This window comes from Aegilops tauschii, chromosome 3 (genome assembly GCF_002575655.3).
Source record: "Aegilops tauschii subsp. strangulata cultivar AL8/78 chromosome 3, Aet v6.0, whole genome shotgun sequence".
In the NCBI taxonomy this organism is placed as follows: domain Eukaryota; kingdom Viridiplantae; phylum Streptophyta; class Magnoliopsida; order Poales; family Poaceae; genus Aegilops; species Aegilops tauschii.
The window spans coordinates 25,809,977-25,825,766 of NC_053037.3; positions in this window are offsets into that span (position 1 = coordinate 25,809,977).

Sequence of the window (15,790 nt, forward strand, 5' to 3'; positions counted from 1 at the left end):
GCTCTTAGTCGACCCCGCGCTACTGCTTTCAGTCGCCTGCGGAAGGAATGTGGACCATTTAGAAATTTGGCTTCATTAATTAGAATGCAACCATATGGAGCTAATTACGCGGGGGTGTATTCCTTACCAGAACAAGCTCAAGCGCCCTGGTCTTCAGATCCGTGGTAAGCTCCTTTGTTTTTGGGTCCTTCTTGTACCGGGCCCTGACAAAGTTCCTGGTCTGCTTGTCACCGTATTTATCGAAGAGGGGCAGTAGGCCTTGCTCGGCACGGTCCGCCTCCTCCTTGTCCCATATAGGCTCCGCCACTCTGTAACCGCCGGGACCGAGTGTGTGTTCCCCTAAGTTCAGCTCCCGCATTTCTTTCCCCCACTTACTTGATTCGGAGTTTGCGGTGCTCGAGCAATTGATCTTGAAGTCGTTGTAGTCATCTTCGGTGATCGAAGGATTTTTCTCCTTGATCTTCTCATAACTCTCACCTTTCTCGATCATTCTCTTCACATTGCTTTTCCAAGTAGACAAGGCCTTGCTCATCTTCGTGAGGGCAGCATTGTTCACTTTATTCCCTTTGAGGCTTGTGTTTTCAAATTCAGCGGGGAACTTGTATCGTTCGTGCAGCTTCGTGAAGAGGAGCTTGCGCAAATTCCCTCGGTCAGGATGCCTCAGGTTCTCGGTGTTGATCGAGACGGTGCTCCGGAGAATGCACCCGAGCTGAAGCGAGTACCCCTTGACTATTCATTCGGGCGCCGTTGGATTCCCGTCGGAGTCCACTTCAGTAACTTCCTCCTTGAGGGTGCGGAGCACGGTCGGGCGCCGGTCCTTCCGTTGCCTCTTCGGTTGGCTGGCATCTGTGCGTGCGCCGCCATCATCAGCGGTGGCATCCTCGGCGGCACCATCAGTGGTGGCATCAGTGGGGTCATCCTCGGCGGTACCATCAGTGGTCTCAGGATCGGTGGGGAAGGCGGCGTCCTCATACAAGTGAGGTTGTTCCTCCATCTCCTGGGACAGCTTCCAGAATGCCTTGACGCCCGAACCCCCGGCCTCATCGTTGTTGGCCATGTTTCTCTCTAAATAGGAACAAAGTTTGGTCAAAAAGTAGGTTATTGTCAAGGAACAAGATCATGGTCTCATCATTTAGGGTTTATCGACACCGAGGCATCCTAAAAGCTAAGCTTTTATCATTGAGGGTTTTTCGACGCCGAGGCACCCTAAAAGCCTAAGCTTTCATCATTTCGGTTTTTATCGACACCGAGGCACCCTAAAAGCCATGCATTGGTCACAAGTACGCCGGGGCACTTGATCCTACTTAATTAACTACTAAGATACCCCGGCCCATGCATTAGTCACAAGTACCCCATATGTCCTATTTTTAGCAAAGTCATGCTAAAATTCACGGAAAATTTCAGCATGACCTTTGCTGAAAATAGGACATATGGAGTACCCGAATTTGCCGGAACGGAAGTTAATCGACATTCCGGCAAACTCAAGGGCATCTCGGGTGGACAAGGCAAAAAATGCCTCCATCACAACATGGAAAATACATTGGCATGAGAAGAGGTGAAACAATATATGCATCTCCAAGCAGTATCATTCAACATTTTGGACAAAACACTACAAGCAACATGAGACACTGAAAACAATTGCTACCAATGAATCTACACTTCTATAACAAAATAAATCAGAAACTTAGTCTGTCATCATTAGGCAGCCACCATTAGTTATTCCGTTATGTTAAAGCAGAAATAGAAAAATAGACTGAAAACACTAAAATCAGAAACAAATCCAACTGTACAGGCCAATGCATATAGGAAAAGTGAGGGGTTGAACTTCATTTTTTTTTCAGGTTTTCTTGGGTGTATGAGGTCTGCTCTAATTTGTTTTGAAAAGTGAACCTGCTGTACTGGCCAATGCATATAGGAAAAGTGAACCTGCTGTACAGGCCAATGCATATAGGAAAATTAAGTCATGGAGAGTTGTTCATGATGTTCCTTGCCTTTTTTGTGATACATAAGGTAAGGTTCAACAGCTTCAGAACTTTTTCTGTGATACAAATACTGCTTCAGTTTAAGAACATGTCTTAGTTTTGAATTCTCTTAGTGAAAACCTACTTCAGAGCATCAACACAAGTTGGGATACACAGCCAGACAGACGCACATGAACATAAATGGCTAGTTTAAGCGTGAACCGCATCATACAAAATAGAAGAACTTCACTACACAACTGAAACTCAATTAAGCTAGTTAAATGGAGTTCATCTACTCACTAGCAGTACTACTAACTGGTAGTACTTAAACAAGTTAAGCTACTCACTACAGTATTGGCTACTCACTTAAGCTAGAAGCTACAAGTTAAACACATTTTACCAAGATTGGCTACTGAAAGATTGGCTAATTTCATCCGAACTGTCAAACAGGTTTTGCAAGAAGCAGTCGTGTTTCCAACAAGCAGAAAACTAAAACATCCGTGACAGAAGTTTCATTTCTCAATATATATGTACCAACACATTAATGATTAATAAAAGTACAGATAGACTCCTCAAAATACTTGGGCCAGATGCTGCACCAGTGCTATAGAATGATCAAGGTATAGTGCCACAAGGTTTTACCTAATCTAATTTTCCACCCTTCCCTCTGTTTCAAACCTACACTTGTTAACCTTGCGGCAACTGTGGAGTTTTGCAGTATGCTGGTTTTACTTACATGAACAAAATTTATGTTGGGAGCAGGGAGTATCCCTGCTGTACGTGTCAGAAAAAATATGGTTGATTCTAGAGCTAAGTTGATACTCCAAGAGGTGTTCTACGCATGGGAGCTCCATTTAAATCAAACATAGTATGCAGTTCCCAAACAAAATGTACTCAGGAGTCCAAAAGCGAAGTTCAGAGACAGATTTTTGTATTAGGAACATACACATGAGAATGTCATGGCACCACGAACCCTACAAATGCAGGCTACTTAAGCAATTAATTTAGGGGACCAGTACTACGACCCTATTACAGACGGCAATTCCTCTACAAAAATGCAGTGCGAAAATTCAGTTAACACACTCTCAATACATTCAGTTTGAATTATTTCTCATGGCGATCCTCAACGAAATCTTATGACAGAACTACCAACTTTATAAACCCAAGATAAACCCTAGGAAGAATTAGAGAGGGAGAGGTCAAGGAGGGAGGACCAGAGAGGGAGAGGTGGGAAATGGAGGCGGGGGTGATTTGGATGGGGTACCTGCGGGCGTAGAAGACGGGGGCGTCGTCGGAGATGAAGACGTCGACGCTGTGGATGTTGGTGGTGGTGCGACGAGGTCCGGGAGGCGACGAGGTCCGGGTGGTGGTGGTGCTCCGAGGAGACGAGGAGAGCGACGCCGAGGAGACGAGGACGACGGGGCGGCCGGGCGGCGGCGTCGGGAGAGGAGAGGGCGGCGTCGCGGCGTCGGGGCGTCGGGGCGGAGACGAGGACGACGGGGCGGCGTCGAGGCGGCGGGGCAGCGGCGTCGGGAGAGGAGAGGGGAAGGGGATCGAGGGCGAGGGCGAGGGAGAGAGAGGGGATAGGTTTGGGCCGGGGATAGGAGAGGGGAAGGGGATCGAGGGCGAGGGCACAATACTAATGGCGCACCACCCCTCGGTGCGCCATAAGTACATCCATAGTAATGGCGCACCTCACCCTGGTGCGCCATTAGTATTTTTTTTATTTCTGCTCGAGCCAACAGGTTATCTTCCACCTGACCTGATCCACACCAAGTTCCCTCTACTAGCTCGACTGGTCAGCAGCCAGTTCTCACACCAGGAGGTCCTGGGTTCGATTCCCAGGCTCCACAATTTTTTTTATGCATTTAAAATGCTGTTTGATATTTATTTGTGTTTAAATATGTTCAAACTTGTTTAAAACATAACAGTAATATTTTTTTATAAGGCAGTAATAATTTTTTTAAAAATATCATCAAACAGTAATGCCGGTGGAGCGGGGGAGGGTGCGCGGGGTGCGGGGGGCCGGTGGACCGGGGGGTGCTCGGCGGCGAGGGAGACCGGATCTGGCGAGGTGGGATAGCGATCGAGATGGAGGGGGGGTCGAGATGGAGGGGGATCGAGATCGAGTGTCCATGAAATTTAAAAATATTCATGATAGTTCAAAAAGTTCCCATGAAATACAATCGAGAAATGAAGGCTACGATTTAAATACAATCGATCTTAGCTAGCTATCTGTTCATAATCTTCTTGCCCTTCTTTTTCGCAAATGGAGTTCTTCTGTGGAACGGACGTCCTTTAGGTAGGGTGGTCCTGCTTCTTCTTGTGGTGTATGCTGCTACTTCATCATCGTCGTCATGTTCGATTCTCGGGTCGCCGTACTTGTCGAAGTCTTGCTCATTGGCTACTCCATCCATTCCGATGATCTTCCTTTTGCCTCTCCTCACGACAACATGACTGGGCTTTGACGGGTCGGTAATGAAGAAGCATTGGTCCACTTGGGAAGCCAGTACCCATGGCTCATTTTTCGCGGTGACGTTTGCGCCTGCGGTCTTGGATTTGGCTTCGGGTATAACCATGGTGGTGAAATACCGGTCTTCTTTTAGGATGCTCTTGGCCCATCTGACACGGAACATCGGGACCTTCTCTCCAGCGTAGCTCAGCTCCCAGATCTCCTCGATCCTTCCGTAGTATCTGTCCTTGTCGTTACCGGTGTAGGATTCCATCGTTACCCCGGAGTTCTGATAACCATCGCTCTTCATGTCCTTGGCCTCGGTGTAGAATGTGTAGCCGTTGATATCGTACGCCTCATAGGTCATCAGGTTGTGCTCGGCGCCCTGTGACAAGGCGAATATGAGTTGTTCTTCCGCGGAAGAATCCTCATGTAAAGGGTACGACAGAAGCTTCTGCTTGAACCAACGCGTGAAACATGAGTTGTGCTCTTTGAGTATATCTCCGCCCGTCCTCTGTTGGCCTCGGTCATTGTACGTCTTCTTAATAAAGGTTTTGTGCTCTACCACCCAAGGATCGACCACGTCTATGTGTTGTAGCGCGACTAGGTTTGCTCTTTCAAAGTCGGCGAGTCGACCCTTGAAGTCGACATGCATTTCGCGGCGACCCTCACGGTGACCCCATCTAGCGAGCCTGCCGAGGTGCCTGTTGACGGGCAGACCAACGGGGTTCTCGATGCCTAGATAATTCGTGCAGTAGGAGATGCACCCTTCGGTCAGAAAGCCCCTGGCTATGCTTCCCTCTGGACGTGACATGTTGCGAACGTATCCTTTGATGACACCATTCATCCTTTCGAACGGCATCATGCTGTGCAGGAACGTCGGCCCGAGTTGGATGATATCGTCCATGATATGGACCAGCAGATGCACCATAACGTCGAAGAATGCGGGCGGGAAGTACATCTCAAGCTCGCATAGTATCACCACGATCTCTTCCTGTAGCCTTCTGAGTTGCCTCACGCCAACAGACTTCCGAGAGATGACGTCGAAAAAGTTGCATAGGCTAAATAGCGTTTCACGGACGTGCGCGTCCATGATCCCATGGACTGCAACTGGAAGTATCTGCGTCATCAGCACGTGACACTCGTGAGACTTCATCCCGCTGAACTTCAGCTTCGCTAGGTCTAGGTATCTGCTTATCTTCCCCGCGTAACCGTAAGGAAGTTTTACTCCTACGAGGCAGGTGAAAAACTGCTCGATCTCCTCCTGACTTAGAGTGAAGCACGCGGGAGGGTAGTCGTTTCCGGTCTTCTTGGCCTTTTTGCCTTTGCGACGACTTTCCGTGTCCTGCTTCGCCTCATCATCATCATCATCATCATCATCATATATAGCGTGAAGCTCCTGCCTGATGCCCATTGATTTCAAGTCTGCCCTTGCTTTCGGCCCATCTTTGGTCCTCTCTGGCATGTTGAGCAGGGTACCAAGCAGACTCTCGCACACGTTCTTCGTGATATGCATGACATCAAGGCTGTGAGGCACACGGTGGATCTTCCAGTACGGCAAGTCCCAGAAAACAGACCTCGTTTTCCATACCTTCAGCAGCGGCTCTGGCGCCTTTCGCTTCTTTCCCGGCTCTGGCGCCTTTTGCTTCTTTCCCGGCAGTGGGCAGTCTTTCCAATTTTTCAACAGCTCGTCTATTTCCTCGCCGCTCCTCGTACGCGGGCGTCCTCGGGGTTCGGTTTCACCATCGAATAGATCCTTGCGTTTTCTCCACGGTTCATCGTCGCGAAGCCACCTTCGATGTCCCATGAACACGGTTTTCGAAGACCCGGGATCTCTATCTAGCTGGTGATACGTTGTGTCATCCATGCACCTGACGCATCCAGAAAATCCGTGGACCACCTGCCCCGCGACATATCCGTAACCGAGATAGTCGTGCACCGTCGTGAGCAGCGCGGCTCTCATAGGGAAATATTCTTTCTCTGCGGCGTCCCACGTATTGGCTGGCGTTTTCCACAGCGTGTCAAGCTCCTCTTTCAGCAGCCCCAGATACAGATTGATGTCGTTCCCTGGTTGTTTCGGTCCTTCAATTAGCATACTCATGTGAATGTACTTCCTCTTCATGCACAACCAGGGGGGAAGGTTGTACATCCACACAAACACAGGCCAGGTGCTATGTGTGCTTCTCTGGCTGCCAAACGGATTGACTCCATCGGTGCTTGCGCCCAGCACGATGTTCCTTGGATCGTTCCCAAATTCTAGGTCCTCGAAGTTCAACGCTTGCCACTGGCTCGCATCCTTAGGGTGACTCAGCATCTTGTCTTTTTTATCTATCTCCGGATCATTTGCATCATCTTCTCGCTTCTTCTCCTCCCTATCCGCGTGCCAACGCAGGAGCTTTGCTACCTTAGGGTCCGTGAAATACCGCTGCAGACGAGGAGTGATCGGAAAGTACCACACCACTTTTCGAGGAGCTTTCTTCCTCTTCTTGTATCGAGTGACTCCGCGTGCTCGTCCCGATAAATGATGCAATTGTTCATGCACACATGGTATTTCACGTGCGGTAAATCCAGAGGACACACGATTTTCTTCGCCTCCTCCAAACTGGTCGGGCACTTGTTCCCCTTGGGAAGACGTTCGTGCCAGAATGACATGTTCTCGTCGAAGCATGCGTCGGTCATTTTGTGTTTTACCTTCATCTCCAGAGCCATGAGCGTTACTTTCAGGCGGGTATCCTCGGGCCTGCATCCTTCATACAATGGAGTAACCGCGTCTAACTCAAGTTGATCCATCTTGGCTTTCTCTTGGGCGGCAGCTCTTGCGTTATCCGTCTGCTTGAGAAGCAGCTCTTGAATATGAGGGTCCTGCACCCAGCCCATCGATGGTCCAGCGTCGTCTGCTCCACCGGCATCATCATCTTCATGATCATGCCCGTCGTCTGCTCCGGCATCTTCCTCATCATCATGTCCTGCATCTTCTACATGATGACTGTGTACAGCATCACCGTCGTGATCATCTCCTGGGGATTCTTCGTCTTGTCGCCCGCTCGAGCCGTGGTGGTTGTCTTGCTGCCCTTCCTCATTTCTTGCCTGGCCCCCATGCACGACTTCGTAGTCATGTTCATCACCTTGCCACCGATAGCCATCCATGAAACCACGCAAGAGCAGGTGGTCCCGCACCTGCCCGGATTCCGGGTCCGCAATAAGGCTCTTCAGCTTGCATCTTCGACACGGACATCTTATCTCCGTCTCGTTCTTTTGAAGCATCTCGGCCTTCGCGGACCTCAAAAACCTATTCACGATGCCTTCGGTCATCATGCGGACCATGGTCGCCTGTGGGGTAGAGCAAAACGATATTTTAGAACCAAGAAAAAATTTGGCATGACTTTCCCTAAAAATAGGACCAAAAAGAATGCTTAATGCCAAAATTCTCGCCGAAACGGAAATGAATCAACATTCCGGCAAAATATTGGCAACTATCGCATTTGAAATACCGGTACACCTCCAAACACAAACACATATGCAACACCACAAACATATGCAACACCACGAACATACATAGATCTAGCTAGGCCATAAAAAGTGCATGTGCACATTGTTGTAGGGAGAACAACATAAATATAGCTTCCCCCCTTACTTACCTATCAAAACAAGGTACTTTAACCACTTAAATTGAATGAATCTATGGTGGAAATGAGGTGAAAAAGAGGAGGCACCCGAGACAAGGAGGAGGTGGAGAGAATGAAGTGGGGAGAAAGTGAGTGTGGGTAGGAGAGGCTGTCCAAAATATCTTGTTGCTGCCCACTTACTAATGGCGCAACAACTCTAAATGCGCCATTAGTAATCCAGGTTACTAATGGCGCACCTTCTGGTGGTGCGCCATTAGTAGTTTTGCAAAAAAAACATACTAATGGCGCACTGTTCCACAGTGCGCCATTACTAGTTTAAACTAGTAATGGCGCACGGTGGAACAGTGCGCCATTAGTAGTTTTGCAAAAAAGGGAATAAAAAATATAATAGAAAAACAACATTAGTGGCGCACTTTCCGGCAGGTGCGCCATTACTAGTTACAACTAGTAATGGCGCACTGTGTCTGGATGCGCCATTAGTATGTTTGGACAGGCGCACTAGTTAATTTTTTTTGATACTAATGGCGCACCCTGGGCCAGGTGCGCCATTAGTAGTTTTAACTCTAATGGAGTATCAGAAGGTGGTGCGCCATTAGTATATACTAATGGCGCACCGCTTGTCTGGTGCGCCATTAGTGTCAATCCCATCTATAGCCCTTTTTCTAGTAGTGGGAGGCGGGGTACAGGTAGACCCACAGTACGGAATGACAACAGTGGATCTGAACAATCTTGGGTACACTGACGAACCGTTCGTCCTAGCCAATGATGTGGCACAGGTTATCTATGTGAAGGACATGTCTACCAGACCGAGAAAAAGAAAAGATAAGGAAGTGAATACATCATACGATGAGCCAAAGCGCCACATAGTTCTTTCAGGAAAAAAAGACATTGTGGGAGTGGAGGGCAAGACAGACATGTCTGAAGATTATGAAAAGTTTCATGAAATTCCTCCCCTCAAAGTCAAGGCTGACCCAAGCATCCTGATAAACGATGAAGATTATCCATGGTTACGGCGCAATAAGCAAATGACACAAGCGAAGAAAAAGTGAAGACTTTCTCCCGCAACTATTATGATGATACCATGCCAACTTTGTAACAGACGAGCATGATACCATTGTCCGTTTTGTACACGAAGTGCATCTAGTTTTTGCCGTAACACTCTCAACTTTCTTGCATATGCTATGTGGATGAAATGATGATACCATGCCAACTTTCAACCTTTTCAGAGTTCATTTGAAATGCTTCTCAATTTTAGGGTCTTATAGCTCAAAATAATTAGTAAATGCATGAAAATGATGCATGAAAAATAACAAATAAAATAAATAAGTAATTAGAAACAAAATAATATAAACTTCATTAAAATATATAGGTAGAAACAAAATAAAATAAACTTTAAAAAATTTATGAAACTAAAATTAACAAAGTATTTTCTGTTCAAAACATTATAAGAAACCTCTAGTATTATTGAAACTAAAATTATATAAAATTGATGCAACTAAAATTATCGAAGTATTTTCTGTTCAAAATCATTAAAAGCAAAAAGAATTTTCATAAAGAACTTCTTTTGATAGAAACTTTAATAGCAAAAAGAATTATCATAAAGTAAAATAAATAAGTATTTAGAAACAAAATAAAATAAATAAGTATTTTGTTGTAAGTAGAAACAAAATAAAATAAATAAAGCAAAAAAGAAAACAAAAAAACTGGGAAAAAAATGCCACCTACTGGGCCACCACGGCCTGAATACGACTAGAAACCCATCCATGGGCCAGGATTCAGGCCCGCAGAAGGCCCAGCAGGCCCACAGGCATAGCATTGCAAGATTAGGCCCAGAGGCCTGCAGTTCAGAGGAGTTCAATGGAGATGGCGGGGTAGGGCTTATAAACAGGTCCTGCCGCTCCTCGGCTAGCGAGGTGGGACTAAACATCCCACCGCACTGCGGCCTTGGCAGGCGCAGGACATTGGTCCCGGTTGGTGCCACGAACCGGGACCAATGCAGAGCTTTGGTCCCGGTTCGTGGCACCAACCGGGACCAATGCCCCCCTTTAGTCCTGGTTGGTGCCACCAACCGGGACCAAAGGCCGCCGCTTCCTGCCCTTTGGGCTGCTGAAAAGAAACCTTTGGTCCCGGTTGGTGGCACCAACCGGGACTAAAGGGGGGCATTGGTCCTGGTTGGTGCCACGAACCGGGACCAAAGCTCTTGATATATAACCAACACTTGTGAAAATTTTCATCTTCATCTCGCAGTTGCCCCTGACAACCCCTCGACGACATCGACGCCGACAGGCTGCCCCGACGCCGCCCGCCGCCCCCACCGTCACCGTCGCCCGCGCCCTCGCCGTCGCCGCGCCCTCGCCCGACGTCGTCGCCGCGCGCCGTCCCTGCCCCGACGCGCGCCGCCCCCGCCCCGCGCCCTCGCCGTCGCCGCGCCCTCGCCCGTCGCCGTCGCCCGCGCCCTCGCCGTCGCCGCGCCCTCGCCCGACGTCGTCGCCACGCGCCGCTCCTGCCCCGATGTATTTTTTAGATATATGTATTTTTTATGTATGTTCATACATGTATGTATGTATTTTTTTTACATGTTTTTTGTATGTATGTATGTATTTTTTTCAATTGTAATGATGTTTTAAAAATACATATATGCAAAAGTTAGATTTTTAGAAAAGTTTTATCTATATATGTTCTCTGAGTGTGGGTACTGTCATGAAGTTGGAGTAATTTTTGTGGTTGTAAAAAGAGTTAGGAAAATTTAGAATGTGCTAAATATGTCAAAAATGTTTTTTTGTTCATAGAAAGTTTTTTGTTCATATACAGAAAGTTTTTATATATGACTATGGATATATGAGCAATGATGATCCATGGATGTATGCATTGATATATATGAGAAACGATGTTCATAGAATATTTACCAAGTATATATGTATTTTTGTTCATAGCATTTTTTTCCATTTATATATGTATGTGGCTATAGATGGATATATATGAGAAATGATGATCCATGGAAAAGTTTTATATATGCAAAATTTACATTTTTAGAAAAGTTTTATATATCTAGCTAGGAAAGGAAGAAGAAGAAAAAGAAGGAGAGGAAAAAATTTGGCATGACTTCCCCTAAAAATAGGACCAAAAAGAATGCTTAATGCCAAAATTCTCGCCGAAACGGAAATGAATCAACATTCCGGCAAAATATTGGCAACTATCGCATTTGAAATACCGGTACACCTCCAAACACAAACACATATGCAACACCACAAACATATGCAACACCACGAACATACATAGATCTAGCTAGGCCATAAAAAGTGCATGTGCACATTGTTGTAGGGAGAACAACATAAATATAGCTTCCCCCCTTACTTACCTATCAAAACAAGGTAATTTAACCACTTAAATTGAATGAATCTATGGTGGAAATGAGGTGAAAAAGAGGAGGCACCCGAGACAAGGAGGAGGTGGAGAGAATGAAGTGGGGAGAAAGTGAGTGTGGGTAGGAGAGGCTGTCCAAAATATCTTTTTGCTGCCCACTTACTAATGGCGCACCAACTCTAAATGCGCCATTAGTAATCCAGGTTACTAATGGCGCACCTTCTGGTGGTGCGCCATTAGTAGTTTTGCAAAAAAAAACATACTAATGGCGCACTGTTCCACAGTGCGCCATTACTAGTTTAAACTAGTAATGGCGCACGGTGGAACAGTGCGCCATTAGTAGTTTTGCAAAAAAGGGAATAAAAAATATAATAGAAAAAACAACATTAGTGGCGCACTTTCCGGCAGGTGCGCCATTACTAGTTACAACTAGTAATGGCGCACTGTGTCTGGATGCGCCATTAGTATGTTTGGACAGGCGCACTAGTTAATTTTTTTGATACTAATGGCGCACCCTGGGCCAGGTGCGCCATTAGTAGTTTTAACTCTAATGGAGTATCAGAAGGTGGTGCGCCATTAGTATATACTAATGGCGCACCGCTTGTCTGGTGCGCCATTAGTGTCAATCCCATCTATAGCCCTTTTTCTAGTAGTGGGAGGCGGGGTACAGGTAGACCCACAGTACGGAATGACAACAGTGGATCTGAACAATCTTGGGTACACTGACGAACCGTTCGTCCTAGCCAATGATGTGGCACAGGTTATCTATGTGAAGGACATGTCTACCAGACCGAGAAAAAGAAAAGATAAGGAAGCGAATACATCATACGATGAGCCAAAGCGCCACATAGTTCTTTCAGGAAAAAAGGACATTGTGGGAGTGGAGGGCAAGACAGACATGTCTGAAAATTATGAAAAGTTTCATGAAATTCCTCCCCTCAAAGTCAAGGCTGACCCAAGCATCCTGATAAACGATGAAGATTATCCATGGTTACGGCGCAATAAGCAAATGACACAAGCGAAGAAAAAGTGAAGACTTTCTCCCGCAACTATTATGATGATACCATGCCAACTTTGTAACAGACGAGCATGATACCATTGTCCGTTTTGTACACGAAGTGCATCTAGTTTTTGCCGTAACACTCTCAACTTTCTTGCATATGCTATGTGGATGAAATGATGATACCATGCCAACTTTCAACCTTTTCAGAGTACATTTGAAATGCTTCTCAATTTTAGGATCTTATAGCTCAAAATAATTAGTAAATGCATGGAAATGATGCATGAAAAATAAAAAATAAAATAAATAAGTAATTAGAAACAAAATTATATAAACTTTATTAAAATATATAGGTAGAAACAATATAAAATAAACTTTAAAAAATTTATGAAACTAAAATTAACAAAGTATTTTCTGTTCAAAACATTATAAGAAACCTCTAGTATTATTGAAACTAAAATTATATAAAATTGATGCAACTAAAATTATCGAAGTATTTTCTGTTCAAAATCATTAAAAGCAAAAAGAATTTTCATAAAGAACTTCTTTTGATAGAAACTTTAATAGCAAAAAGAATTATCATAAAGTAATTAAATAAGTATTTAGAAACAAAATAAAATAAATAAGTATTTTCTTGTAAGTAGAAACAAAATAAAATAAATAAAGCAAAAAAGAAAACAAAAAAACTGGGAAAAAAATGCCACCTACTGGGCCACCACGGCCTGAATACGACTAGAAACCCATCCATGGGCCAGGATTCAGGCCCGCAGAAGGCCCAGCAGGCCCACAGGCATAGCATTGCAAGATTAGGCCCAGAGGCCTGCAGTTCAGAGGAGTTCAATGGAGATGGCGGGGTAGGGCTTATAAACAGGTCCTGCCGCTCCTCGGCTAGCGAGGTGGGACTAAACATCCCACCGCACTGCGGCCTTGGCAGGCGCAGGACATTGGTCCCGGTTGGTGCCACGAACCGGGACCAATGCAGAGCTTTGGTCCCGGTTCGTGGCACCAACCGGGACCAATGCCCCCCTTTAGTCCTGGTTGGTGCCACCAACCGGGACCAAAGGCCGCCGCTTCCTGCCTTTGGGCTGCTGAAAAGAGACCTTTGGTCCTGGTTGGTGGCACCAACCGGGACTAAAGGGGGGCATTGGTCCGGGTTGGTGCCACGAACTGGGACCAAAGCTCTTGATATATAACCAACACTTGTGAAAATTTTCATCTTCATCTCGCAGTTGCCCCTGACAACCCCTCGACGACATCGACGCCGACAGGCTGCCCCGACGCCGCCCGCCGCCCCCGCCGTCACCGTCGCCCGCGCCCTCGCCGTCGCCGCGCCCTCGCCCGACGTCGTCGCCGCGCGCCGTCCCTGCCCCGACGCGCGCCGCCCCCGCCCCGCGCCCTCGCCGTCGCCGCGCCCTCGCCCGTCGCCGTCGCCCGCGCCCGTCGTCGCCGTCGCCCGCGCCCTCGCCGTCGCCGCGCCCTCGCCCGACGTCGTCGCCACGCGCCGCTCCTGCCCCGATGTATTTTTTAGATATATGTATTTTTTATGTATGTTCATACATGTATGTATGTATTTTTTTTACATGTTTTTTGTATGTATGTATGTATTTTTTTCAATTGTAATGATGTTTTAAAAATACATATATGCAAAAGTTAGATTTTTAGAAAAGTTTTATCTATATATGTTCTCTGAGTGTGGGTACTGTCATGAAGTTGGAGTAATTTTTGTGGTTGTAAAAAGAGTTAGGAAAATTTAGAATGTGCTAAATATGTCAAAAATGTTTTTTTGTTCATAGAAAGTTTTTTGTTCATATACAGAAAGTTTTTATATATGACTATGGATATATGAGCAATGATGATCCATGGATGTATGCATTGATATATATGAGAAACGATGTTCATAGAATATTTACCAAGTATATATTTATTTTTGTTCATAGCATTTTTTTCCATTTATATATGTATGTGGCTATAGATGGATATATATGAGAAATGATGATCCATGGAAAAGTTTTATATATGCAAAATTTACATTTTTAGAAAAGTTTTATATATCTAGCTAGGAAAGGAAGAAGAAGAAAAAGAAGGAGAGGAAAAAATTTGGCATGACTTTCCCTAAAAATAGGACCAAAAAGAATGCTTAATGCCAAAATTCTCGCCGAAACGGAAATGAATCAACATTCCGGCAAAATATTGGCAACTATCGCATTTGAAATACCGGTACACCTCCAAACACAAACACATATGCAACACCACAAACATATGCAACACCACGAACATACATAGATCTAGCTAGGCCATAAAAAGTGCATGTGCACATTGTTGTAGGGAGAACAACATAAATATAGCTTCCCCCCTTACTTACCTATCAAAACAAGGTAATTTAACCACTTAAATTGAATGAATCTATGGTGGAAATGAGGTGAAAAAGAGGAGGCACCCGAGACAAGGAGGAGGTGGAGAGAATGAAGTGGGGAGAAAGTGAGTGTGGGTAGGAGAGGCTGTCCAAAATATCTTGTTGCAGCCCACTTACTAATGGCGCACCAACTCTAAATGCGCCATTAGTAATCCAGGTTACTAATGGCGCACGTTCTGGTGGTGCGCCATTAGTAGTTTTGCAAAAAAAAACATACTAATGGCGCACTGTTCCACAGTGCGCCATTACTAGTTTAAACTAGTAATGGCGCACGGTGGAACAGTGCGCCATTTGTAGTTTTGCAAAAAAGGGAATAAAAAATATAATAGAAAAAACAACATTAGTGGCGCACTTTCCGGCAGGTGCGCCATTACTAGTTACAACTAGTAATGGCGCACTGTGTCTGGATGCGCCATTAGTATGTTTGGACAGGCGCACTAGTTAATTTTTTTGATACTAATGGCGCACCCTGGGCCAGGTGCGCCATTAGTAGTTTTAACTCTAATGGAGTATCAGAAGGTGGTGCGCCATTAGTATATACTAATGGCGCACCGCTTGTCTGGTGCGCCATTAGTGTCAATCCCATCTATAGCCCTTTTTCTAGTAGTGGGAGGCGGGGTACAGGTAGACCCACAGTACGGAATGACAACAGTGGATCTGAACAATCTTGGGTACACTGACGAACCGTTCGTCCTAGCCAATGATGTGGCACAGGTTATCTATGTGAAGGACATGTCTACCAGACCGAGAAAAAGAAAAGATAAGGAAGCGAATACATCATACGATGAGCCAAAGCGCCACATAGTTCTTTCAGGAAAAAAGGACATTGTGGGAGTGGAGGGCAAGACAGACATGTCTGAAGATTATGAAAAGTTTCATGAAATTCCTCCCCTCAAAGTCAAGGCTGACCCAAGCATCCTGATAAACGATGAAGATTATCCATGGTTACGGCGCAATAAGCAAATGACACAAGCG